Below are 27,636 nucleotides of genomic sequence, written 5' to 3' on the forward strand. Positions count from 1 at the left end.
TGAGAAGCCATAATCTCAGGATAGTGCATTTTCCACAAAGGCATTTTATATACATAATTTAGGATATATTACAGATTGTTACAATAAAGTTAGACACATTCCTATTTGTTTATATATATATATTTAAATTTTATGTTATGAATGTTTTTACATACATACATAAACATGTATGTATGTATGCATGCATTATGTATGTATGTATGTATGTATGTATGTATGTGTACAATGTGAGTGCCTGCTGCCCTTGGAGGTCAGAAGAAGGCAACAGATCCCCTGGAACTAGAGTTACAGATGGCTGTGTGCCACCATATGGCTGCTGAGACCCAACACAGGTTATTAGCCGTAACATTGCTCTAAACCACCTAGCCATCTTGCTAGCCTATTTTATTATTTCTTTTAAAACCATTTCTGGATTACATGCACTGGGTGCTTTCTGCCACGCCAGACTCTGCTCTAATATTTTTGCATCTTTGAGCTGATTTAATCCTTGAAAGAACCAGTGAGATCATTGCTATCTACAGACAAAGAAATTGAGACATAACAAATGCAAAATATCCTTCTCGGGTCCCAGGGTTTTTGTTTTTGTTTTGTTTTTTTCCAAGACAGGTTTCTCTGTGTAGCCCTGATTTTCCTAGAACTCACAGAGATCATCAACCTACCCGTCTCCCGAGTGCTGGGATTAAAGGCGTGGGCCACCTCTGGCTAGAACAAAGCTTTTAAGGGAAAGACCTAAAGATTGAAACAGGAAACTGAACTTCAGAGACAAGACTTGAAATCACTGATTATTTCTCTCTCTCTCTCTCTCTCTCTCTCTCTCTCTCTCTCTTTCTCTTTTCTTCCTTCCTTCCTTTTTTCTTTCATTCATTTGTTTGTCTGTTTGAACAGGTCTTACTATGCAGCCCAGGCTGTCTTCAAAGTCCTAATCCTGCTTCAATAGCCCTGTGCTAGAACCATTCCATTAGGTCTGTTCCACTATGCCCATCTCACTACATGGTTTATTGTTCTGTTTGTTTTCTAACATAGAAACTATAAAGGCTAGTGTTACAGCTCTGTCTTTCAAAACACAAAAGTATGACTGGCAATGTAATGCATTTACCAAATAATGCAATTACGTTAGGTGGATAGCTACGTGCCATGTTAGTACAAAGAGCATGACATAATTTAATACTTGTGTAACATGTTTCTCACACAGGCAGTGACAGGCCCCAGAAGGCTGGCTCTGACATGGGACACTTAGGATTTCACTCTTGGCACAGCAACATAAAAACAGTGAGCACAAAGGGTTTTCTATAATGGCTATAACTATTCCTTTAGAGTTTACGAAGTTAGCCAAATTAGTTGAGAATTGAGAATGAAGCAGGCTGAGAAATAATGTGACTTAGCTTTCTTTTTTTCTTTTAAACTGAGGAAAATACAGGGACTCATGACTTTAGTCCCAAAATGTGGGAGATGGAGAAAAAGAGATTGTAACTTGAGGACAGCCTGAGCTACGGAGTGAGCCGCTGTCACAACAAACAGACAAACAAACAAAGTTAGTGGGGCTGGAGATAGCCCAATTGTTGCTCTTGCTGAGCATGCGTGGGGAGACAGACCAATTGTTGGTCTTGCTGAGCACACCTATGGCCATTCACAGCCCTCTGTACCCCAGCTCCAGGAAACCCAAGACCTTCTTCTGACCCCCTCAGGTGCCAGGCGTACTACTGGTACACAAACAAACACGTAGGCAAACAGCAATACACATAAAATAAGTAAACACATTTTTTTTTTTGAAAAAAGCAAGGGGGATGTATCCATCTCATTGGTAGAGCATTGCTTAGCACACATATGTGTATACATACCTAGCATAACCCTGGCACTCTGCATTGAAAGGGAGTGGCTTACAGTTGTTTGTAAGCCGAAACGATACGTGGAAATAACCCTTTGACTGGAAAAACAGGTTATTGACCCCTCAAATCTATTGCAAGATGGTTTTGCTCTTTCCTCAACCTTTATTGCATGGTGACCCTCATATCCATCATCTGTCTCTCACTGCCTGCCCTTCTCGCCTTCTTCCAAGGGGACAGAACTGTGTTGAAAATGCCCTGGTAGCCGACCCCTGGAGTTTGAGGGGTTAACCTTTTCATGTCTACTTATATATCTATTATAATAACTCAGACCCCTTGGCTCATAAATTGATATTCTAAACCACAATGCGCATCTACCAATCGGTCCAAGATTAGTGGTTTTTCTTTTAAGACTGTGAAAATCAAAACAATGTTTCTTGGGTCTGGAAAAAAAAATCATGAAATATTCTTTATCTACCCCTTGTTTGTAAATGCAAATATACTATCTAGAGTCTTACAGGGTTGTTATTTTTTTTTTGCAATGAAAATGTCATATGTGTCCATTCATATTTAGATGTGAGAGTATTAAGTTAAAACTACAGAATCATCGTACTTGAACATCAGAAATTCTACTGGCTCATTGACCTCACCCACCAGACCCTAATGAACACATCAGCTCTCATCAGCAGAACAAGTCAGATGTTTAATAACCTAGTTTTATAGTCACCCATTCAATTCGTCATTAGTGCCGATATGTCAGAAAACACCAATTATATTTTATTAACAGTAAATTTATTGAATTTGTTTAGTCTAATGATGTTTATATTTTAAAGTTGTTTTATTTACAACTCTTCTTTGATGTAGAGTGAAAGTAGGTAAAACCTTGCAACGTGAACTTATCATTTAAATGAAAAATGACAGGGCTACATTGTTTATATCTTCTCCCAAACAAGTAGATCTGACATGTAAGCCAGCCCGATAGAGAAGAACCGGAAATGTATTCTAAACGCACGTAAAAGAGTATTCCATTTTTCTGCAAGTAGGTCAGTATTTTCCCTTTCTGCCACATGATTTATTTAAAAGATTTAAGTCAGGTGGTGGTGGCACACACCTTTAATCTCAGTACTCAGGAGGCAGAGGCTTGTGGATCTCTGTGAGTTAGAGTATTACACAGATTTAAGTTTCATTTTCAAAATTTATACACTTCTTGTCATGTAAAGATCATAATCAACAAAGCTTGCCTGGTCAGCATTTAACTGGGACCTTATCCTCAAAACACGGAGTTTGTGTGCCTGGCTTACGCCCTGTAAAGAACCTCAGGATTAGGAGACATTTGATCAAGATATACATGAAACTCGCGTGAGCAGGCAGAGCTGGGAAATGGAGGTTAGTGTTGCCAGTTGCTCCCACCAACTTCAAGCAACAGGTATGTGTATTACAGCATCCGGAGGAAGCAGTGGTGTGAGGGCCAGGATGGGTTAAGATCGTAAACGGTGGAAATTAATTCGGTTTTTCTTCGGCACCATTTCCTCCGGAAATGAATCCCTTCTCTTGCTAATGAAAACTGGCGGCTATGGGACAGATCTGGACAGCTGACTTAGCGAAGTTTTAGCTGCCGTGGAGGTGGGATAAGCAACTGCCTAAAAGCTTTGTTTATTCCGAACCTTGGTACCAAACAAGTGCCCCAGAGTTCCGGGGTGGTGAATCATAAACACGCACAGGACATTTTTTTTTTTCCGTTAGCATTTTCAGCTACTAAATAGAAACAATAATGGATCAGAGACCGCACGCCTTACTTTAAGATTTCTAGACTTCTAAAAGTCATCTTTCTATGCATCAGATTTAAACTACCCGGATCCGGAATATACTGTCGAATTACTCTGTGTTTTGGGAAAATAGCTAGGAAGCATACATATGTATATGGGTGCGTGCGTATGAGAGATCATGGGAAATCAGTTCATTTCCTTACCAAAAACTGATGCCCGACCAATCGGAGTCGGCACTGCGCAGTGCTGGGTTTGCACCTCTCCTAGGCGTTGGTGCGTGGGACAGCAGGTTGCTATGTGATTCATTCCCAGTACAAGCTCGACACAGAAACCGTCCTTTTGTAGTTGGGGGTGTGGGGTGTGGGGATGTAATTCAGGAAACTAGATGTAATCACCAAAGAACTGAGGGAGTGGGTGTTAGGAGGCTTCCATTGGATCACAGTAAATAATGCACGCTTGAAAAAATGTATGGCGGAACCATATTGAAGATATAGAGATACGGAGAATGGGGTTTGGAGGCGGTTTTTATATCCTCGGCGAGCACTGCCTTGACTCTTAACATTGGGTTCTGTTGATCATCATTTGCAGCAGGAAGGGCAAAGAAGATCCCGCTTCTCACTCCTGCCCTCTAGGTACAGTAGAAAGGCTTCTGTATGTGCCAGCCTAAGTCACATCATGAATTCTGTTCCCAAGAAGACCCAGGTAGCCCAGGGCTTCATTTTGTAGTCCTAAGGCCATTCTACTGGTGGACAAGTGGATCACGATAAATACGGCGAAACTTTCCTGCCCAACCCTAGCGGCTTCCACATAGTCTGCCTCTTTTCAGGCTCCCAGTTTTCAGGACAACCCATAAGAGACACATACTATTTCTAGTTCGAGTTCATGGATGAGGACGCTGTATCCAGTAGGAAGCCTGTCCACAGTCACATACTTTGTAAGCAGAGGACAGAATTTATATCAGGCGGATTTAAATAAGGTAGAGGTACCTACTTCTGCCATATGCCCTTTATGTAATAGCTGATATTTTGCCTTTTATATAATATCTAACACTACTCTACTGTCTCATAGACTGGAAATCAAAAAAAAAAAAAACGGTTTACAAAAATCATATATCATCCAAGCAGATGGGACAGGTGGGCAACACAGCATATTAATTTAATGCTTTTAGAAAAAAAAAATCTTCCCAGAAAACTAAACAAAAAATATTATTGCAAAGCTCTGGGGTGCACATGGCCTAGATAAATTAATAAGATTATTGTATTTGCATTGCTGGTTTATGACAGCTTATTACCCTCATCTTTGGTAACAAGCTGGGCCTGGTATAGTATCATAAATGGATATGGATTGGTCACACTATTCGGGCCAGGATGAAGGCTATTTCAGGGAAGACTAGATGTACCATTTACCTACTGACTACCATTCGTTCATGGCTTCAGAAAAACCACATAGGAAATAAACCAGAAGGAAGCCAGAGGAAGTTTTTTTTCAGGGAAGAAAATGAAAAAGCCCAAAGTGACTGATTGTAAAACGCAACATAGGCAGTTAGTTCATAGAGATAAGGGAGAGGGGTTAAGGCTTTCCAGCTCCTGGTAACATCTCTTTCCACTAACACTGATGACAGAATCTTTATTGTGAAAATTAAAAAACTCTCTCTTCCAAGGAGTAAAGTCAAAAAAATTTAAAAGCTAGGCAGTGGTGGAGTACACCTTTAATCCCAGCACTTGGAAAGCAGAGGCAGGCAAATCTCCATGAATGAGTTCGAGGCTAGCCTGGTCTACAGAGTGAGTTCCAGAATAGCCAGGGCTGTTACACTGAGAAACCCTGTCTTGAAAACACCACCCCCCAAAAACTGATAATGTTGCCATTGAGTTTTTTCCTTGAAATCCTTTGTATTTTCCTTTAATATTTTTAGATTATTTATGTTTAAAGGATACACCATATTTTGATATGCATAGACAAACATCATAAAATGATTATTGTACCTAAACTATCATCTCACTAGTTACAGTATGTGTGCACCTGTTGTACCTATGCCGGTGTGTGTACACACTTGTAGCTATGTAGTAAAAGTAACTAAAATCTATTCCAGAATATAGTATTTCCCTACCCTGTTCTGAAAACATTTGTGTTGTTTCTGCTGCTTTCACATGTGAGACACGGGGTTGCAAAGGTCTTTTAAGCACCAGACCTTCCCAGTCTTGGAGACAACTCCGTTTGTGAGCATCCAAAGAGCAGGGTGGTTCCAGGGGCAGAGCCGAGCTCACCAGGCTGCAGTGTCAGCTGACATAAGGGAAGATAGCACTTGTCCTGCTATGTCCATGGCCAATGAGTTTGCCTGGTAGGTGAAGAGAGGCAAGGCCTTCTCTAGGGAACATTGCTGAAGAAGTCCCAGATGCTCCCGAGGGGCATGAGTTCTACAGCTACAAGGAAGCGAAATGTTGAGACTAAGACCATTGAGGCTAAGCCATGATGTCTTAGGGTTTACCATGGCTGTGAAGAGACACCATGACCACAGCAACTCTTATAAAGAAAACACTTGAGGGTGGCTCACTTACACTTTCAGAGGTTCAGTTCATCATGATCATGAAGGGGAGCATGGCAGGGAGCAGGCAGACATGTCAGACTCTCAGACGGGAGCTGAGAGCGCTACACCTTGCAAGCGACAGGAAGTTGACTATCACACCGAGTGAAGCCTGAGACTCCATCAAGACCACACCTCCTGATAGTGCCACTCTCTTTGGGGCCATTTTCTTTCAAAGCTGCCACAAGTAATAAGTAGTAGAGTTTTGCTTTCTTAAGTTCATAAACTTGCCTCCGAACTTTTAAAAATTGGTAACTAAACTTACAACACTCCCCGTACTCATGTTCTTTATTGTATACATAGTCTATCTTGGTTCTATCCATTTTTAGGTGGATTATATAAAATTATATAAAAAATATAATGAAGGCTATCTCAGAGGTCACTGTGAGAATCAAGTACTTTAATATTTGGAAACCATTTTGAAAGAAAAGTACTTAACACATAAAAGTAACCAGTAACCGTAATTGTTGCTACGTTATTATTTCTAAAATTAGGAATCGCTATTACGCAGAGAAACCCTGTCTTGAAGAGTCAAATAAATAAATAAGAATCACTCATATCACTGTGCCATAAAGTATATAAACTGAGTGTTCTCATAAGAGATTTATGATGATGGTTTTAAGACAGGGCCTTGCTGTGGAGGCTACATTGCCCACCAATTCGTAATCCTCCTGCCTTAACAAGAGTAAGCCACTACACCTGGCAGAGTATTTTAATAATAGTTCAACATCTACCCAAACTCCTCATTTGGAAGACTTCTTAACAATACAAAAACTTTGCTCCCATTTTTTCCTGAGAGTGTGTGTGTGTGTGTGTGTGTGTGTGTGTGTGTGTGTGTGTGATGTAAAGCACAAATTTTCAGGGGCAGGAAAAACACATCACAATGAAAAATTTTCGAATCTCTTATTTCGTTGTATAGCTGGACCTGTCTGTAACCCTATCCCTGAGGGCAGAGACAGGTAGATCCCAAGATTGTGCTGAACATCTAGACTAACCAAAATGCTGAGCTTCCAGTTTAGTGAGAGACCTTCACTGGAGGCAAGAAGGTCAGTAGGATAGAGGAAGACACTTGACGTCCTTATCTGGTCTCCTCAGGAAGGCATAGGTACAATCATATGCTCAAGTATATACACATGCGCTCTCTCTCTCTCTCTCTCTCTCTCTCCACCCCCTCTGAGACACACATGCACACACACACACACACACACACACATTATTTTCTCATCATTAATAATATATCATTTGTGATATGAGGGACAGAGAAAGTATATTTAGTTCTCCCATTTTTATAAATTGTATTGAAATATGGCGTACAGGCAGGTTAGTGTACGAATCTCAAGTGTATAGCTCATGTAATTACATGGTGAAGATACCCATGTAATCACCACTCATACAGATGGAAAAATACCCCTCCTCTCTCTCCACCCATGCCCGTCCCTTTACCACAGATTAATGCTGTTCCAATTTCTCACACCACTGATTAGGATTTGTTTTGCTTGCACTTCAAGTAGAGATGGTCACATAGCATGCATTCAACCAGGTCTAACTTTTGGTTCAGCTTAATGTTTGAGATCATCCCTGTCGCTAGGTGTTGCCATGGTTCGTTCATACTCAGTTCTATACAGGACCCATTGTTAAATATCACGTTTCATTTATACATTCTGGTTTTCGATTGGCATTGAGGTTATCTCTGGTACTTGACTATTAAGCTGAATATTTTGTATATAGACTTTGGAACAAATGTATTCATTTACGGACAACACTTGTAGAATGTTGGCTATGTTTTAGCTTGGGTTTAGAAGCCGTTGCCAAACAGTTTTCTCAAGTACAAGTTAGTTTACACCATCGCATGAGTCTTTCTTTCACTCTTACTGGCACTTTGAACTCAAGAAAGCCAGCACTGTGGTGGCCCCAGGACCCCATGCTGGCCTGCTGCTCTGTCTTGTAGCACTTTCCAGTGTTTTATTTGTATATCCAAGGACTTTAATTGTGATACAATGGAATGGGGAGAATAAATCTACACTGTCTTTCGGATGTTTTTGTGAGTCAACTTGACCCAAGCTAGAGTTAAAAGTCTCAGCTGAGGAAATGCCTCAATGAGATGCAGCTTTAAGGAACTTTCTCATTTAGTGATCAGTGGGGGAAGGCCCAGCCCATGGTGGGTGATGCCATCCTTGGGCTGTTGGGCCTGGGTTCTGTAAGAAGGTGGGTTAAAGAAGTGGGAAGAAAGCCAGCAATCAGTTCCCCTGCATGGCCTCTGCATCAGCCCCTGCCTCCAGGTTCCTGCCTCTTTTGAGTCCCTGTCCTGACTTCCTTCAGTGATGAACAGCAATGCTGAAGTTGAAGTCAAACAAACCCTTTCCTCCCCAACTTGCCTTCTGGTCATGGTGTTTCGTCACAGCAATAGAAAACCCTGGCCTAATGCTGGCTTAATTTGCATTTCTCTGACAACTAGTGAATTTGAAATGAAATGTTTTTTAAAATCTATTTCACAGTTAAGAGTATCCTCTACTGTCCAATCTCCTGGCCATCTTTGTATTGTGTTAATTTTCCTTCCAAATTAAGTTGTGTGCATGTTCTGGATCAGTTCTCTGTTGCCTGTATGTCGCTATGGCTTACACTTTCCCTCTTTTTTAGAGATAAACTGAGAAACTCATCCCATGTTGTTAAGTGTAGCTATAGTTTATTCATTTTCAGTTCTATACAGGATCCAGTATATGAGATAGAACATTTCATGTATGCATTTTAAAAAATCATTTTCTTTATTTAATTTTTAATTGTGTGTGTGTGTGTGTGGTGTATACAGGAGAGGGGATGTGCACACGGAAGCTCAAAGAGAACATCAGGTACCTTGGAGTTAGAGTCATAGATAGTTGTGAGCCACCCATGGATGCTGGAATGGCCCTCTGGCCCTTTAAATGAGCATAAAGTGTTCTTAACCACTGAGCTATCTCTCCAGCTCCTCCCCCCCTTTTTCTCTTCCTTTCTCTCCTCTGTCCTGTTCCTTTCTTCTCTGTTCCCTTTCCTTAAAAGGAAGTGTTCCAGTTGGGTTCATTTTCTGCAATGGCAGCTTTTTTTTTTCTTTCTTTTTTTTACATTGTGCCGGCCCTCTTTTCTCTCTATCTTTTATTCTTCCAGTCTTTAGACAGAAGAAAGAACTCACAGGTAGGTAGAATCGCCATCAGAGCTGATGTTCTCATCTGTAAGAGAAAAGATGTTATAAAAGGTTCCTAATTTTATTATTTGTTTTATCTTTTTATGTTGTCACTGAGCTGCACCCATTTCAAGTAATTTGGGGGTCACTGCCACCCCTAATGAGTAACCCTTAAAGGATTTTGAGCAGGATTTAGATGTTCCAAGTCCATCCTGATAGTGATGAGAACAGGGAGGAAGTAAACAATGCACTTGTCCTGAGGGCTCATGGGATAGATGATTCTAGAGGCAAGATGATGAGCTCGGGGCTGTTTCAGTAATATGTGTGGCAGGATTTGGTAACCAGGATATGACTTTGGGGCATCGAGGTGGATGCAGAGTCTTTAAGGAGAGGAAATGTTTACTGAGGTGAGGAAGCCAATGGCAAGTTTAGGGGTGACTGATCATATGGACGCCCATGGCCTCTGATGGGAAGAACAGCTTTCTCATCTCTCTGTGCCTCCTGCTGTTAAGGCACAGGAAATTAGGACAAAATTGGAATGAGTGCCAAGCTCATCTGCCTAGCAAAGCACAGCGAGTCTAATTAGCTGTCCCCGACAAGCACATTCCACGGAGGAAAAAAATGCCAGGAAGAGCCAGCGAGATGGCTTTGTGTGTAAAGGACTTGGTGCCAAACCCGATGACTTGAGTTTGAGTCCTAAAACCCATGGACTGGAAGGAGAGAAATGACTCTTGTAAGACTTCCACATAAGTGCTGTGGCATGTGCATACACGCACGTGTGCACACACACACAGACACAGAGAAAGAGACAGAGAATGAATAATGACCAAACAATAAATTTTTTAATGCCAGGAGTCATGTGTGGTGTTATGTATCTCTAGAAAACACCCTTTAGTCAGAAGCCTGTTTTCTTTTAAATGTAGCCTTTAGGAAAAGGTTCCTGGCTGTGTGCTGACTTCCTATCATCTACAGGCTGTCTAACTTAGAAAATAACACCACTGTGACTAGTAAACAGTTTCTAACCTGGGTTCTGTTAACCCAGAAATGGTAGCTGCGGAACGTTAAAGATCAGCACTGCATAATTTGTGGAGGTGCATTTAAAACTCCTGGAAAACCTTTGAAATCTGAACTTGGTCTAGAATTCCCTTAATCAAGAAGAAGCAAGGGAATTGCCATCATCATGAACTATTTTTCCCAAGCCACCCAATGTCATCCTCTCCGTCCCTCCAGTCCCTTCTTGGTCAGGGCCTTGAATATTAACTAAGGACAGACATAACAGCAAGGGGGACAGACACGGAAGGAAAGAAGAAAAGGAAGACAATCCAGGCATTGTGGCATGGTTATAATCCCAGCACCCAGGAGACTGATCGGGATGATTACATGTAAAGCCATCCTGAACAACACAATGAGGACCTATCCCAATAAGAAATATATATATATATATATATGATATATATATATGATAGGAAGAAGAGAAAGAATCAGATGAGGAAGAGGAACTTTGGGTGAGATGGAGACGGAAGGCAATGGTGACCTCGGCTGTGATAACTGTAGAACAGCACCACCAAGTGAGTAACTGGAAGAGATTAGGAATGATAAATCCAGAAAAACAACTCAAGAATCACTTTGACTAACCATTTAGAGACCTACTAAGTGTCCATCACTAGGACACAGAAAAAATAATTAAAACAATCGCAGCAGAGAACTTCCTCAACTATGGGTTTGTTCAAAAAGAAAAGAGCTAAACTAGATGTAGTGGTGTACATCTTCAATCCTAGCAATTGTGAGTTCAAGGCCAGCCAGGGTTATGAAGAGAGACCATGTCTAAATAAATAGATATATGGGTAGAAGATAGATGGATAGATGATAGATAGATAGATAGATAGATAGATAGATAGATAGATAGATAGATACATAGATACATAGATACATAGATAGATACATAGATGATACATAGACACATAGATAGATACATAGATGATACATAGATAGACAGATGACCCAAATTCCATTCTACACAGATGCTTGGAAATCAGGTAATGCCATCCAAAGGGAAGTAAGGAGTTAGCTGGGTTATGCTGACACCACTTCTCTACACCCCGAGTCATCCTGTCTTGTCCTCTTCTCTGTGTATTGTGAGCTGAACAAAGCTGTTGTTCATGTTTAGATGCCTTCTGACTTTCTTTTTATCCTCTGACAAAATACATTAAAGAAAAAGCAAGACACTTTAGAGGGCAGTCCCACTGTCAAAAGTAGATGATATGAAAATAGCAATAAATCATAAACAATGTGGACTTTCATTGCTGAGGTCCCTCAGCCTCTGTTTTATTTCTTAATCGGTGCAGTCTGCAAAGAGAAATCAAGTATTGATACAGTCACTGGAAACTTAAAGCCAAAGGCCAGTCTCACCTGACAGTCTGCCTTTCTAAGAAACTCCAAAATCCCAACCTAGCCAAAAGACTTTGTTTCTGAAAAAAAAAAAAAAATACCTTCCAGAGCAGGTGTATAATGTCACCTGAAGATGATGTTGGCTATCTAGATAATTGGCAAATGTTTTGAATTCCAAGAATACTACTAGCATTAAAAAATTTTTAAAAATTCAATACTAAAAATAAAAGAATTTGGCAGAATAACCAACTGCCATATGGCACCTACCCTTCCATTATAATGCCAAATTAAAGTCCTCAATACACACTAGTAAGACACTAATTTGAATGACAACACAATAACCACTAATAATTCACTCATTGATTACTATTAAGCATCCTTTTATATATATAAAAGTAACTACCCGTGAAAGGTAAATAATTGGATTTTGAACTTTTCTGTGTAATACTTGTGCACACTCAGAGATGTCTCCTCAGTGTTTATTGCAACCAAGCTGCAAGAAAAGTTAGGCTGAGTTCTATTAGTGGAGCCTTTAGCCAACGAAGGATCAAAATATCCCAGGGAGCTGCTGTGATGCATGCTGTTGGGGGCACTGCGGGAATCAAAAGGTGTTGTTTAACTCAGGCTGCTAAGTTCAGAAGGACTCCCAGAGGCAGTGGTGCTGAGCCCGCACTGTACGAATGAATGGAGTGGCCAGACCAAGAAGAAAACGCTGCCAGCACAGTGTCCTCCTGTTTTACAAGAAGATGATAAGAGCAGATGCCAGCATCTCTGTATGTCAGGTTTGTAAGGGGGCTGTGGTCTTCACGGAGAACAAGGGCTTGATGCTGGAGTTCATATGGGATCAGAGAAGAATTCCAACAGAGGGGACGCAAGACCAGATGAATGTGTTTTGAAAAGTCCTACTTACAAGCAAGGAAAGTCACATAATAAAAAGGAGACACCTCGAGAGAGGGCCTGCGTGATACCAGAAAGGACTGGGTGGAGCAGAGAAACATTTGAAACACAGGAACAGATGCCTGATTGAATATAGAATTGAGGTTTGAAGCTGAATTTTCTTACCTAGATTGCTTTAACTGGGTATGCTTAATCAAAGGCTTCCTGTTCTTTTAATGTCTCTTAATTTGTCTAAAACTTCCAGTCTATAGCATCATTTTAGCTATATGATAGTTTGACATTTGACATTTATACTCAACTTTGAACATTGCAGAAACACTTCATTTCCTTGGTCCCCTTAAATATAAAGCTTGACAGACTTTAAAAAAAATGATTTGGCTAAAATTACCTAGCTGACTTTGGCCAAGTTGGGAATTAAACAATGTCTCCATTTTCCCCAGTCTGAAGTTTTAGTTCAGAGCAAAAATCTTAAAGCTCATCACTCTTTGCCTCTTCCATCTTTGTTTATCCTGTTTGACATAAAAAAAGAGTAGCTTCTGGGCTAGGCGAGTTAGCATACACCTTTCATTCCAGAGCTCCAGTGGCAGACCTCTGTGAGTTCAAGGCCAGCCTGGACCTTGTAGTAGCTCCAAGCCAGTCAACGAAACATAATGAGACTCTAAAATAAAATAAAGATAGTAGATTCTGATGGATTTCTGAATCCAATAGGAAGCAAATAACTTGGCGATCTACAAAGAAATCTTCAGAGCATCTGGAGAGGAAGATGCAAATAGCAGAGAAGAAAGGAAGCAACGCCACAGAGTGGCCCTGGCCTTCCAGCTGTCAGAATTCGCATCAATTACGGTGCTGATGTTTTCAGTGAGTCTTCCTGTAAACCACATTATCCCCGGAAGGTGGTAAAAGACCCACTGATATTGGCCACGACCACTGCAACACCTCACCTGTTCAGAAGGGCCTGTATCTCACGCTCCAAATCTCTCTCAATTGCTGACTGGGTTGGCTGAGACTCTTTATGCAGTGACTATGAAAATACTCCTGTTCTGACCAATGGGGGCTACCATGGCTCCATAGTTAAAACACTGCAGAATCCCAACCTCATTGCACAGAGAAAACATCCAGCCCTGATTCAAAACGGGAGCACTCCGCTGAGAGGAATGGATTTTCTTGAGATGATGGCACAGATACTTTGTGAGCTTTGTTTCTCCTCCTCCTCCTTTGCCTTCTTTCTTCATCCATCAGGATCTTACTATGAATAATGACCTCAAGCCGCCTGCTTTTCGTCTCCAGTGTTGGTATTACAGACACGTACCACCACCCCCAGGTGTAGCTTCTCCATCCACGTTGTTGACTGGAAAGCAGCAAAACGCCTGTCTTAGGTGATGTATGCAGGTGTGGGCAGGGGTTCATTAGTGTTTTATAGGGACCAAAGAGGGCAATGCTTCCCGATTCCCTGAGAGGAAGAACTATGTAATAAAAGCTCTTGACCACTGTGTTTCTTTTTTAAGGCAGCTTGACATGCGGTCTGCAATAACTGACCTGCCCCAGAGATCAACTCTTACTTTTAGCTAACTAGTGTCATAATGGTGGTCAAATAACTTGGGCTTAATAGAGAAAAACAATGCACGGGTCTATAATTGTATACCCTTCATCCTTCTGCAGGAATTCATTAACTGTCTGCCCCCTGCCTGTCTCAGCTTTCAGCTGCTCCCATGGCATCTAGAACTATGATTGGAGCTAACATTGCTTTAAAGAAGCATGCATGCACACATGTGCACACACACACATACACACACACACACACACAACACTGATACTTATACGTTTACCCCCTTTCCTGGTTCACAATTTCAGGAGAGGATGCACACTCATACTTGTCCCAACTTCCATTTGCTGTTCATGGTTTAGATTACAATAAGACTCTGACCTCCATCCCCTGGGGTCAGGGAGTCGCTGACAATGTGCCCCATCCCAGTGTCCACCCAGCTCTTGTTGCCCTGCACAGTCTACAGTTTTCCCTTATTTATGTAATGTCTGAAGTCATTGTAGCAGGCCACCTTGGTCCCTCACTGCTCACATCTCTTTTCAACCCCATAGCCTATCATCTTTCTTTTTCCTTTCTCAAAGAACACAGGCTGCCCTAGTTTACAGGGGTTCCGTGACTCCGCCTCCTGAGTGATGATGCTATTTCAGTGCCTATCTTTCCCCTTCGATACCTTTAACAAGGCTCCCAGGTCCTGCCAGGGCCTTTTCCCCTTTGCTTCTGCTGTTCCTCTCCACTCCCTTGCTTTCTATCTAGCAACCTAATGCTGCTGATCGCTAGCCCCACTGTGATGTTTCTCTTGTTCTCTTTATTTCCCTATTTATACCCATAATACCTCATATGCTTCTATACACAGTACTGTTGGTGTCCCTTTACTCCTCCAAACAATTGTTCCTTAAGGAATACTCTGTTTTCATGCGTGTTTACCACTGGCAACGACTGTACTTGTAAACCCTTCTTGTCTTGCAGTGGAGGTCAAGGTCTAGTGTCCTAGACATTAGTCTAAACAGGTCAAATGTCACCTCAATCCAATTAAAACCCAGTCTTTCCTGAAAAATGCAAGTATCTCCACTAAAAGTAGAAAGGTGACCTGAATTAAAATCCTACCGCAGCAAAAATCTTAACCAACAACCCAAGCCCAGGTGGGCAGGTTCCTGCCAAAAACAAAAGGAACGTGAAAAACCAAGATAGCTTGTTCTTGCTGTAATTTACCAATTCAGCAGTAATGTGGACCCGGAAAGAAAATGACCTTGATGAAACTCCAAACACATGATTTAAAAGAACAATTATAAACATGTTTGAACAGCTCAAAAAGGAACCAGATATATATTCCAATAAAACGCAAACAAATAGCGTGATGAGACATAGAAGTGAAGTCAAGATTTGAAAATAGAATTCAATAAAGAGTTATTTTTTAAAAATAGTGAGATGATGGCAAAAATGAAAAATAAAGTAGATCAAATTAAAAGTTCGATTGGGGCTGGGGAGATGGTTTATCGATTAAGAGTATATACTGCTCTCACAGAGAACCAGGGTTCAGTTTCCACAGCCACATTGGTTAGCTCACAACTGCCTAGGAGTCCAGCTCCAGAGGAGCCAGTGCCCTCTTCTGGCCTCCCTGGATACTGTCACTCATGTGCAGATACCCAAACACAGACACACCTGTATACATGCAATGGGAAAGACTCAGTAGGAGAGTGGAGGACAGAATTCCAGAGTTTGAAGAAAAGGTAGAAGAACTGAATCACTCTTTCAAGGTCAATGATAATTTAAAAAAAAATCCTGGAAGAACACGCAAGCTCTTTGTGATATATACCACAGGCTTAGAAGAAAGAGAATTTCATACTACAGAAATGGGAAATACTTTCAATAAAATCATAGAAGAAATTGTCCCAAATCTAAAGAGAGAGTTGCCAATACAGATACAAGAGACTGACAGACCATTAAATAATAAGTAGGACTGGGAAAGAGTCTTCCCTCCTGTTATATAATAGTTAAAACACTAAGTAAAAAAGACAGTGCATTGAAAGTTGCTAGAGATAAAGGCTGAGCCACACAAAGAAACACACGCTCATTGGACCAACTGCTCCTTCTCAATGGAAATGTTATAACCCAGAACCTCACCAAACACAGACCTATCTGATTTTTATAAGACATACTCTGCTAGATAACAAGTCACAGACTGCCAGGCTGTGGTGGCACACGCCTGTAATCCCAGCTTTTGGGAGGTGGAGGCAGACGGATCTCTGTGAGTTTGAAGCCAACCTGATCTACAGAGTGAGTTTCAGGATAGCCAGGACTACACAGAGAAACCCTGTCTCGCTGAACCAGGAAAAAAAAAGGCACAGATTAATCCCAAAACAGTAATGGTCAATGACTTTACTACTCTCCTCTCCTCTCAAGCCATCAGACAGATCACTGAAACAAAAACAAACACAAGAACATTGGAATAAAACTGTATCATAAATCAAGTGGGCCTCCTAAGGGACTTCTACAGAGGATTTCACCCATGTTATAGAATATGCTTTCTTCCAAAGAGGCCTTGGATGTTCTCTAAAATAGATAACATACTGTAACTCCAAGCAAGTCTCAACGAATACAAGAAAATGGAAGTCATTCCTTGTAGTTTATCTGATCACAGTGAAACAGGACTGCAAATCAATAGCAAGAGCAGTTACAGAAAGTAGGTATTAAAATTAAGCAACACATCATTGAACTTGGAATGTGCTATTGAAAAATGAGGAAGGACATTTGAAAATTCCTAGAAGTGATGAAGCCATAACATATCAAAACTTATGAGACACAATGAAAGTGGTCCAAAGGGGGAAGTCTACAGCTCTACGTGCCTACGTTAAAAAACCAGACAGACTTCAAATCAACAACCTAAGGGCACACTTTAAGGCATTGTGAAAACAAGGTTAAACCAAACCTCAAATTAGTACACTATGAGAAAAAATCAGGGAAACAATTTTTAATCCCAAAGACCAGAGGAGAAAGACCACAAACCCAAATCATCATGGCCAAATTAATTAAAGCAAGCATTATTATTCATGTCCATGGGCTGCCTCCCCCGATGGCCATGTTCAAGAGCACTGGATGTGAAGAAGACAAGGTTTTTATAGCTTGGGGTATGGAGTTTTCAAATGGGGCATTTGGAGGGCAAAATAGGTTGAACATAAGCATAACAACTTAGTCATAAGAATCTCCTGAAACAAAGACATACTAACAAGGCGGTCCTAACAACAGTTAGTCATAACAAGGTAGCCATAATGACTCTTGAAACAAAGGTAGGGTTGCAAGATGATTATTAATTTTTTTAAAGTAAGGCGTGATTGTCATTTCTGGACGTGGCAATACAGAACCACAGGTCACAGGTGAGGCAGAGCCCAATCCTTGAGAAACAGAGGTTCAATCATAAGCATCAGTGGACCTAGTTTGTCTTTACTATAAAATGGCTTTTAAGCCTGAAATGGAGGCAGACTGTTATTTCACAGTCCCATTCACAACAAACAAAAACAAACAATCATCAACAACAAAACCCCACAAAAACTTGGGATAAACTGAACCAAGGCACTAAAAGAACTCACAATGAAAACTTTGAAACATTAAAGGAAGAAACAGAAGATGACAGTAAAATAACAGAAGGCCCTTTCATGCATAATTATGGATGGGTAGGATTGGTACTGTGAAATCGACCAATTTGATGCCATCCTAATCAAAATGCCAACTGAATTCTTCACAGTAAAATAGAAAACAATCTTAACATATGTCTGGAAGTGCAAAAGACCTCTCAGATAAGCAAAATAGGCAAAACAATTGTGAGCAATAAGAAAGTATACCTCTGGAGGAATCATCATGATATCTAACGCAAGAAAATGGAAGCCTTCCAAGTTACATATACAACAGGACGATGATGATAAAAACAGCACGGTACTGGCACAGTGATAGTCGATAGTCGTATCAATCAGTGGAAGGAATCGAGATCTAGCTATCAGGCCATGCACATTCAGCCATGACAGTTTTGCAAAGAGTCTAAAATGTACACCAGAAAAAGAGTCTTCAACAGGTGATTGTTCTTGCTGCTGTAGATGACCTCCGACCCTTGCTCAGTCAAGACCCAAAGCAGGTGGGAGAGGGCACACTGGTTGAGAAGAGGGTCCCCCCCTTCCCCCCGCAAAGGGAGAGGACAGGGAATGAGAGGTGAGGGCTCAGGAAAATGGCTCAAATGTATTATAATATAAACGCATGAAATTGAAGACTGAAAAGTTCCTCAGAAGAAAAAGAAAGCTTTGTTTTCATCCCAAGTATTTTTTTTTGTGCCATAAGAGAAACATAGGCAAAAGAGTAAGACTCCACACACATAAAACTTTTAGCTAAAGCCCTGAAGACTTCTAGAGCCAGGGGTCCCACCAAGACAGCCATTTGGTTAAGGTCAGTTAAAAAACTAATAATAACCTTATTTTATCCCTGAGAACCCCTTGGAATTTTTTTTTGCTTTCTAAGCTCTTAAGCATCGAATAGGTTCTAATCCTCAGTTCTACTCTCTGGACTGTTTCTGATGGACACATTTATCATTTTTAATGATAAATTATTTTAAATGAAATATTTACATGAAATTACTTCCTTTGTCTGGCAAGTTTGGTGAGCTGTCTGAGTTTTCATTAAAAAAAAAAAACAAAGCATAGCCCCAATGCTCTTTAAGTTTTATAAATAAAAGAGGGAGAACAGGTAGGTGGTTACCATGGTGACCACAATATCTGATTTGAGTAGAAACACAGAGGGCAGGAAAACAGTGCCAAGTTCAGCTGGATTGTACCAGGGATCGATCGTGTGCGTGTGCGTGTGCGTGTGTGCGTGGTGTCAGAGGTGGGAGATAATGAGTATGTCTGGCTCCAGTGATTATAAGTTCAGTCAACCAGTACATGACTACCCGTAACTTCAGAAAATTCACAAACTGGACAGTCAAAACAAGAAACGCTTCGACAATGCTTTTAGGAAGGAAGAACAGCAAATCCGGAGAAAAGCTTGGAACAGCGGGGTCTTGGACTGGCATACGATTGCCTGCTTCAAACTGAATGAAGACAGTGCATTAAATTCCAGGTTGATGGGAGGGGGAGAGGACCGACTTCCTCTGCCCTCAGCCTCTTGCATGCTCTTCTCACTTCTAGCTGATGGGAGCAGGCATTTCCTGGCTTAGGGGGCCTGCAGGTTCCTGCCAGACAGGTGAAGAATTAACCCTCACCCAGGAAGAAGTTGTTTACTGTCAATCATCTCCATTATAAAAGGGGTCAGCTCCCCACACTTCAGCGTCGGAATTTCAAAAACAGTTTCCTGGGAGGTGGGCTGGGAATCGGGTGGTGGGGACAAACCTCGTTCCCTCCCCCTCTTTGGGCTCCTCTATCTGCCTGCTTCCTCTGCTCTCTTTCAAAGCTAAGGGTGTTTTTTTTTTCTTTCTGAGGAGGGGAAAAGGGTGGGGGAGGGGAGAGGAGGAGAGTGGAACCTTCAGCACCTGGGAAGAGGCTCGTTTCTCACTTTAAGCGTTCTTTCTAGCAAAAGAGAGAAGTGATTGCATTTCTGGGACTGGTCCTTTGGTGTTGCAAAACATCTCCAAGTAGCTCTGGGACGGGCCTGGGAGGTTGGCCCCACCTGCTTCGCTCCTGAGAGGTTTTGGCCGGCACCCGAGTGTCAGGTGTGTGCGGGCCAGGAGGTGTTTCCACGCCCCGCCGTCCCCGAGCTGCACCGCCTGGGACTCGCCACCCAGCTGCGTCTGGGAGCAGCTGCTTGCTATGCTGAGAGCCCTGGAAGCCGTCTAAGGCGCTCTGGTGGGGCACCCGAGCTGCTTTTCTCAGACATATTGCCCCTGACAGAGCCGGTGAGGGAATGAGTGCCGCTGAGATGCCAAAAGCACGGCAGTACCCCCTCCTTGCCTTCCTGGAACAGCGGCCCTTGCCCTTTCTCAGCGCTCGGTGCGTGCAGGCATCGGCTGCTGCTTTGTGATCCTGTTGCTGTCCGTGTTCGGAGAAAAGCAGCAGCCGCTGAAGTTTCTCCTCGTCCGTCTCAACGCAACAGCCCCCAAACCACCGTAGGGGAGTTTGCTTCACCAGCGGCCTCTTCATAGTAAGTCTCTCCCGGTGTGAACAGGTGTGTGTGTGTGTGTGTGTGTGTGTGTGTGTGTGTGTGTGTGTGTTGGGGGATGGGAAGGAGACTTGGGATGTTTAGAAATGTGAAATTCCGTGTGTCTGTGTGTGTTGGTTGGGGGATGGGAGAGAGGCTTGTGGTGGTTAGGAATGTGAAATTCTTGCAGCAGAGTTAAATGGGTTCCAGAAATGCCCGGGTCCACGTTGACTTCAGAACAACCGTCTGCTGCATGCCTGTTTAAAGTGGAGTCAGACCGTGCTTGGGGAACAAGCCCGTTGTCTTGCAGGAAGGCAGATTTACTTGACTTGATAGAGTTGAAGGCTGAATCTTGCTTTTGCCCGTCATCAGCTAATGCAACTTTGAGAAATCACTGTACTCAACTGCCTTCAGCTTTGTTACCTGTAAAATGCGGATAACATCATCTATTTTCTGTGGTCGTTTAAAGATTGTAGTTATGTGTGCAAAATTAGATTTCTAGGATACTCCTCCAAAAAGGCATGGTTACTTATTTCGGCGTATACATTTAAGTACCCGTAGCCAGCAGCAATCGATTAACAATCCTAGCTTGCTTAGTAGTTGAGAATGCCCCCTCGGGTCTTTCTACCTAAGCGCCAATCACAGTTCCTTTTGGAAACCAACCTCGTTGGGCCAACCGCCTCTGAGAAATGATAGTGCATTTCATAGATTTGTGGGGACCAAAAGAAGCCTCCCGTGTAAACCCTCAGGACTGTGCCTACCACAGAGCAAAACTCAACACATTTTTTTTTTTTTTTCTGTTCTTAGTGCTGTGCAGGAGTCAAACTGTGGGGCTGAGCATCTGCCCTCTCTGGGATAAATTTATCTTGTTTAATTTTTAAATGGAAGCCTGGAGGAGAGTGTCCCGTTGTTTCTAGGGTACCCACATTCCAGTCTATCAGCCCGCCTTGCCTTTGCGAAGGGCATGAACAAAAAGCCAAACTGCTTTATGATGAAGAAATGATATATAAGATGTATCTAATGCATGTGTTGGACTTAAAAATGACCCCCCGGCCCATAAAGCCTGATGTGGGTTTCACGTACACCACGTAGAACTTTGTTTCCTCACCGCCCCGTCGCTGGGTTTAGCAGATTTGGAGATTTGCACCCCAGCACTCCACTCACACAAGCTGGCTGAGAGTAGCACTTCTTGTTAGCATGTCTGGTTTCTGTATTTCTTTTTTTTTCTTAAGGAAGGAGCCTTAACCAGTGTCTCTGCATTCTGATGGTAGTTAATTTGCATCTGGCATAACAGCTGAGCAGCTGGCAACCTGTTTTCAAACCAGCCCGGAGTCTCTCCTCACCCTGCCCCTGGGGTGAGAGAGCAGACTTGCTGGGCAGGAGAGAGGACTTGGGGGAGCTTCTCTCTGACAGTATGGCTTTTCTTTTCTTCTCTCCCACCCAGCTCTTACCAAAGCACTTCCCACAGCCCCTTGACAGTCTGGGTGGGGGCCTTGAGCTAAGCACCCTTTGTAAGGAAGAACAGCTAACCACAGGTGTTCAGCATTCACCTGACAGACTACCACGGGGACAGAGACTGCGTCTTATACTTGGTGCTCTAAAGGAGCGGTATCTGTGACCATTGGAAGCGGCATTGTAATTTTGATGGGCAAAACTATGATGCTGCCAAGTCTGCTTGCTTTTTCTTAAATTATCAAAACCTGTTGCTTGTATTAAATGTATAGGGTACGGGCTGGAGAGTAAAATTGGTATTTGCTTGGTAATTTGCTTACAGTCCTAAAAATATGGCACGTTAAAGTGGTTCAGTCTTTGAAAAGAATTGGAGTTAGTGCTTGCCTGTCCTGATTGGCCACAGAACCTGATGCCAGGCAAATCCCTCTACCTTCTTTAGTGTCCTGTCACTTCCTTCAAGTCCGGGTCAGCTCGCAACCCTCCCTTCTTTTATATTCTTTCTTTTTTTTTTTTTGTTTTTGTTTTTTTTGGTTTTTTTGGTTTTTCGAGACAGGGTTTCTCTGTGGCTTTGGAGCCTGTCCTGGCACTAGCTCTGTAGACCAGGCTGGTCTCGCACTCACAGAGATCCGCCTGCCTCTGCCTCCCGAGTGCTGGGATTAAAGGCGTGCGCCACCACCGCCCAGCTTTGCATTTTCTTCTCACTATGTCGACCCCTGCAGCCGCAGCAGGTCCTTGAAGACCAAGTGAGGACACTTCGTAAGGATGACCACACCCCTTTCATCCCAAAGGCCCACCTTCCTCACTCCTGCTCATGAGTCTGTGTGGACTGCCTGCCTCCAGGTGTACCAGAGGACCTTCTCAAAAGGCCACCTGGTCAACCCGTTCCTGGCCAGCCATTGAGTCCGCATGCCAGCGTCAGCAGCGTGTCTCCAGCAGTTCCTTGTCTTGCATGAATCTCACACGCATGCAGTCTACCGTTCTGTCTTGCTCCGTACAGTCTCTCTTTGAGATAGTTATTTCTTTAAATGTCATTTTTAGACACAAGGTAAACATATGATTTTCTTTGTAGGAACTGAATAGCGAGTGTCTGGTCACCAAAGACCTGGGAGTAATTGTCTGGTGGGTGAGTGGTCATGAAACACAGGTGACTTTAGGTCAGAATTGATGCCACAAAGCTTTAGGAGCAAAGTTTGGCTTTACGCAGCCACTCACTGTTAATGCACTCTTGTAGCTGCATTAACAAGTCAGCATAGTCTTGTGGGGGAAACTGACATTAGACCCTGACTTGGGAAATCCATGTATATTGGAGGCTTGCAAACTTAAAAGGTGTCTGCAATTGATAAACAGTAAGTATCTGAGCATGGGTGAGCTTTTACACACGTGAATCTGAGTTCTACAGACTCTGTCCCTTACACCTGTGCCCACTTTTAGCTCCCTGGCTTTTTGCCTTGATGAGGCCTCCGGAATACTTGATAAAAATTACCTCAAGACCCAGCGATACCACTTCCGGGTATATATCCAAAGGATGCTCAGTCGAAGGACATGTGCTCAACTATGTTCATAGCAGCATTATTTGTAATAGCAAGAACCTGGAAACAGCCTAGTTGCTCTTCAACCAAAGAATGGATAAAGAAAATGGGGTACTTTTATACAATGAGTACTACACAGCAATAAAAATTAATGACATCTTGAAATTTGCAGGCAAATGGATAGATCTAGAAGAAACCATATTGAGTAAAGTAACCCAGACCCAGAAAGACAAATATAATATGTACTCACTCATAAGTGCCTTTTAGACATAAAGCAATGAAAAAACCAGTCTACAGTTCACAACCCCAGAGAACCTAGACAACAGAGGACCCTAAGGAAGACATACATGGATCTACATAGGAAGTAGGAAAAAACAAGATCTCCTGAGTAAATTGGGAGTGTGGGGCTCACAGGGGAAGAAGGGGACAGGGGAGGAAAGGAAGCAGGGAGGAAGAAAAGGAGCAGAGAAAAAATGTAGAGCTCAAAAAAAAGCATCTCTTTTGAAGTCTGACTTGGGGCAAGTCATTGAACCCTAAGACCCTGTTTCAGATGCTGAAGGCCCAGGCCCAGCTGCTGTGTCCTTATCTTAGCTGACTCTTGTTCAGTGCTCAGCTCTCCACATCTAAAAGCATTTAATCTGAGTGACCTCATACAGAGGTGCGCCAGCAAGTACCCAGTTTGAACTGGTTTCCTTCCCTAGGAGTAGGGTATATGCCAAGCAAAGGGGGCTGCTTGCTTGCTACCTTCATGAGGGGGAAATCAACATTCCAGTCTCAGAACTCAGAATAAGAGGGTCTTCAAGGAGACAAACGTCCCTGGCCTTCCTTTTCTCTCAAACCCAGTAACACTAACAACAATAGTAGGAGCCCAGGTGATACATTTGGTACCTATCATATCCTGCGCTCAATCCTAGAATCACATAAATTAGGCATGATGATAGTACATGACTGAAGTCCCAGTACTCAGGAGGTGGAGGTAGGAGGGCCCGGAGATCAAGGTCATCCTTGGCTACACAATGAGTTTGTGGCCAGCCTTGGCTACATGAGACCTTGTTGTAAAACAACACAAACAACAGCAACATAAAGCCTTTAATGCTTTAGATGGCTAATGAACGGGTGCAAAGATAATCCGAGATTTCACTGTAGTTCCTGCGTTTGGAGAGCTTTCATTCCAGGCTGGGCCATGGGTTGGGAGGCAAGGATGCAGCTGCTGTTTAGTGACTGGAAGAGCTGGCTTTGTTAGACATGGGTTCAGGGTCTGTGCCTTCCTAGCTCTGTGAGCTTTCCTGTTGGTGAACTTAGTGTTTGCTGAGCCCGCAGTGATTCTCTCCCAGGGCCTTTAAGATGCTCAACCAAGATGAAGGTGGCAGCACCGGTAGGTAGAGTATACCTGGTACAGCCTGAGAGCCTGATAAGCAGAAAAGTGTAGCCGGCTTTCTTGGAACATCAGCCCCCAAGTCATGTTGCAGAGACTTATTAATTATGAATGCTCAACCTTAGCTTAGGTTTGTTTCTTAGATAACTGTTGTTTTTTTTTTAAACTTAAATCAACCCATTTTTATTTATCTATGTATTGTCCATCCTGCTTCCCTGCTCCCTCTGTGTCTGGTTGGCCTCTGGCTGACTGCTGGGCTCCCCTTTTCCCTCTTTGCTCACCAACCCCACTTATCCCTCCTCTGCCTAGCTATTGGACATTCAGCTTTTTATTAGACCTATCAGGTTCCTTAGGCAGGCAAGGTGAACCAGCAACACACCTTTACATAGTTAAACAAATGTAGCGTAAACAAATACAGCACATCTTTACGTAGTTAAGCAATTATTCCGCAACACAGTTGCAACACATCTTTATATGGTTAAACAAGCATTCTGTTCCATAGCAAAAAAAATTATATGCAGGCAGATGTCAATCTTGTTTACTTAATGCAATTTGTGTTAGAAGCATTTGCAGTTTCAAAGAAATAGTCCTGACTTTTTCCTTCCAAAGTTACAGTACAGTATTTAGGAAATAAAGCAAACACTTCCTTATAAGCACAGCAGAGACACGGAAGAGGAAATAGCTACCATCCCCAGAGAAAGCTAACATGTGCTGTGCACCAACAGGAGCCTGCTTTAAATGTGCACACCAGCTTAAAGCACCTGCTCTACAGCATGGAAAGTTAGCTATTGAAATATGACCCAGACAAGGTTATCTAGTGATGTCATCAACAGTGTATTGACTATTCCAAAAGAAAAGCAAGCATCTTGTGTATTTTTAAAACAAACCCACACACAGCTTGACATGTCAACAGAACACTTTGGGGGGGGGGGGTTAAGACAGGGTTTCTCAAGGGCAGAACAGCCCTAGCTGTCCTGGAACTAGCTCTTGTGGACCAGGATGGCCTCGAGTTCACAGAGATCTGCCTGCCTCTGCCTCCAGAGTGCTGGGATTAAGGGTGTGTGCCACCACCGCTCGGCTACATGTCAATACCCTTGTTTAAAAGGACTGGGTTGTATATGGCTCAAGGTGGTTAATACCTGGTAAAAGAAGAAAGCAAACGGGCTGGAGAGATGGCTCAGAGGTTAAGAGCACTGACTACCCTTCCGAAGGGCCTGAATTCAATTCCCAGCAAACACATGGTAGCTCACAACCATCTGTAATGATCTGGTACCCTTTTCTGGCCTGCACACATGCATGGAGGCTGAACACTGTGTACATAATAAATAAATAAATAAATAAATAAATAAATAAATAAATAAATAAATAAATAAATAAATAGAAAGCAACAACCTGCTGGAACCCATTACATCTTCCTCTTCATAGCCTCACCTTCTCCCTTGCTTGCCACATGAGATTTTGTCTGCTCTGAATACAGCAGCACCCTCTTTCTGCTCTTCTTTCAGCCTAGCAGAGTCTGTTCTTCAGGCTGCCTGTCCTCTGCAGTGATGTTAACACGCACCTCTCCCAGTCCTTCCTTGCTGGCAGCCTGGCCTCCTCCATTTCCTTTAAGGGGGATATCAGGTTTCCTAACCGTCTATTTTCTGTGTGTGTGAGAGGGGGTGCATGCGTGGAGTGGCACATGAACATCCCTCAGGAATCAGTTCTTACCTTTCCCCTTGTTGAGACAGGGTCTCTTGCTGCTGGCTGTGGACTCCAGGCGAGGTGACCTGCAAACTTTAGAACCATTCTCCTGTCTTCACCTTCCATCTCACCATAGGCATGCTGGGATTACAGCTGTGGCCCACCACATCTGACTGTGTGGGGGAGGGGGATTCTTGGGGCCATGAGGTCACATTTATTTGTCCGGCTCGCATGATAAGTACTATTATCCGCTTTTGCCATGTCTTTTTTTTCTTGTTTTCTTTCTTCCTTCTTTTTCTCTTTTCCTTCATTCTTTCTTTCCTTCCTTCCTTAGCAAACATGGTCTTTCACCTCTCCTAGTTCTTAGAAAATTCTACAAACTTGACTGAAGAATCTCTCTTCTGCTTCCGTGCCTCTCTTGGCCCCGTTTGCACAGAAAGCACATGGGTTACTTGGCCTCCTGGTGCCTTAGGCTCTGCATTGCCTCCACTTGGCCTCCACTTGGTTGGTTTTCCTCAGGAGGCACTGTCTTGCAGCATTCATCTGGCTGTGTCCCAGCATGCTCTTTCTAGAGATCAGGAACCTTAGTGGCTGCACTAAGATGGTCTTGAGCACTTTCTGTAGAGTGTGGTACACAGACGGAGGCCGGGGGAAGCTTATGGCAGCCGGTTTGTGGGGGACTTGATTTCCTCCTTTGGCCTGATTGATGTCATTGCGTGACTAAGGATCTGCATTATTTTGGGCCCGTAGAATCAGTCCACCAAATTCTTTTGGAATGTCTCCTTTGAGTAGGTGTATACAAAGGCATTTCCATAGCTTTAAGGATCAAGGCACTAAGCATGTGGTAGCTAGACGCCCTTTCACCCCTGTGCTGATGAGGACGACTCCTCCGGGATGGCCAGCTCACTGCCCGGGCTTCTCGTGTAATGGTATCTCGGTTTCAATGTGTCCCTACCTGGCTGTGCACACGTAAAGGGTTTTTACGAAGCAACTCGAGGTCACTGTGTTAATCGGATTCCATTACTATAACAAAATACTAGAGGAAATCACCTAAAAGGAGAAAGTGTGTCATTTGAATTACGGTTATAGAAGTTTCTTCCCATGGTCAATTAGCTTCCCTGCTTCTGGGGCTGCGGCAAGACAAGCGTGGGTGGGGGTGAAATGACGTCCTGGGGAAGGCCTGCTTACTCCGTGGAGCCAGGAAGCAGACGGGGGGTGGGGGAGTAGAGAGAATGTCAAGGGTCAACATCCATGCTTTTTAAATTTTATCTTTATTTGTGGGGGGAGGGGTTAGGGGGGGAAATGCGTGTGCCAGTACAAACACATAGACATGC

General features: G+C 42.9%; 1 protein-coding gene across 13 annotated transcripts in view; it reads left to right on the forward strand.

Annotated features, from left to right (window-relative positions):
- Dlg2 (discs large MAGUK scaffold protein 2) overlaps positions 1-27,636 on the forward strand; it is a 1,686,730-nt gene that overhangs the window by 1,440,355 nt on the left and 218,739 nt on the right. Inside the window, exon 1 of one of the 13 annotated variants that reach the window (XM_026784320.1) lies at positions 19,722-20,266. The exons of the other annotated variants lie outside the window; for them this stretch is intronic. The gene's annotated coding sequence lies outside the window, so the exon portion shown is untranslated. Of the gene's footprint in view, positions 1-19,721; positions 20,267-27,636 lie in introns of those variants that run through there. 13 annotated transcript variants of the gene reach the window in all.

The sequence above is a fragment of the Microtus ochrogaster genome, chromosome 22 (assembly GCF_000317375.1).
Source record: "Microtus ochrogaster isolate Prairie Vole_2 chromosome 22, MicOch1.0, whole genome shotgun sequence".
Lineage (NCBI taxonomy): Eukaryota > Metazoa > Chordata > Mammalia > Rodentia > Cricetidae > Microtus > Microtus ochrogaster.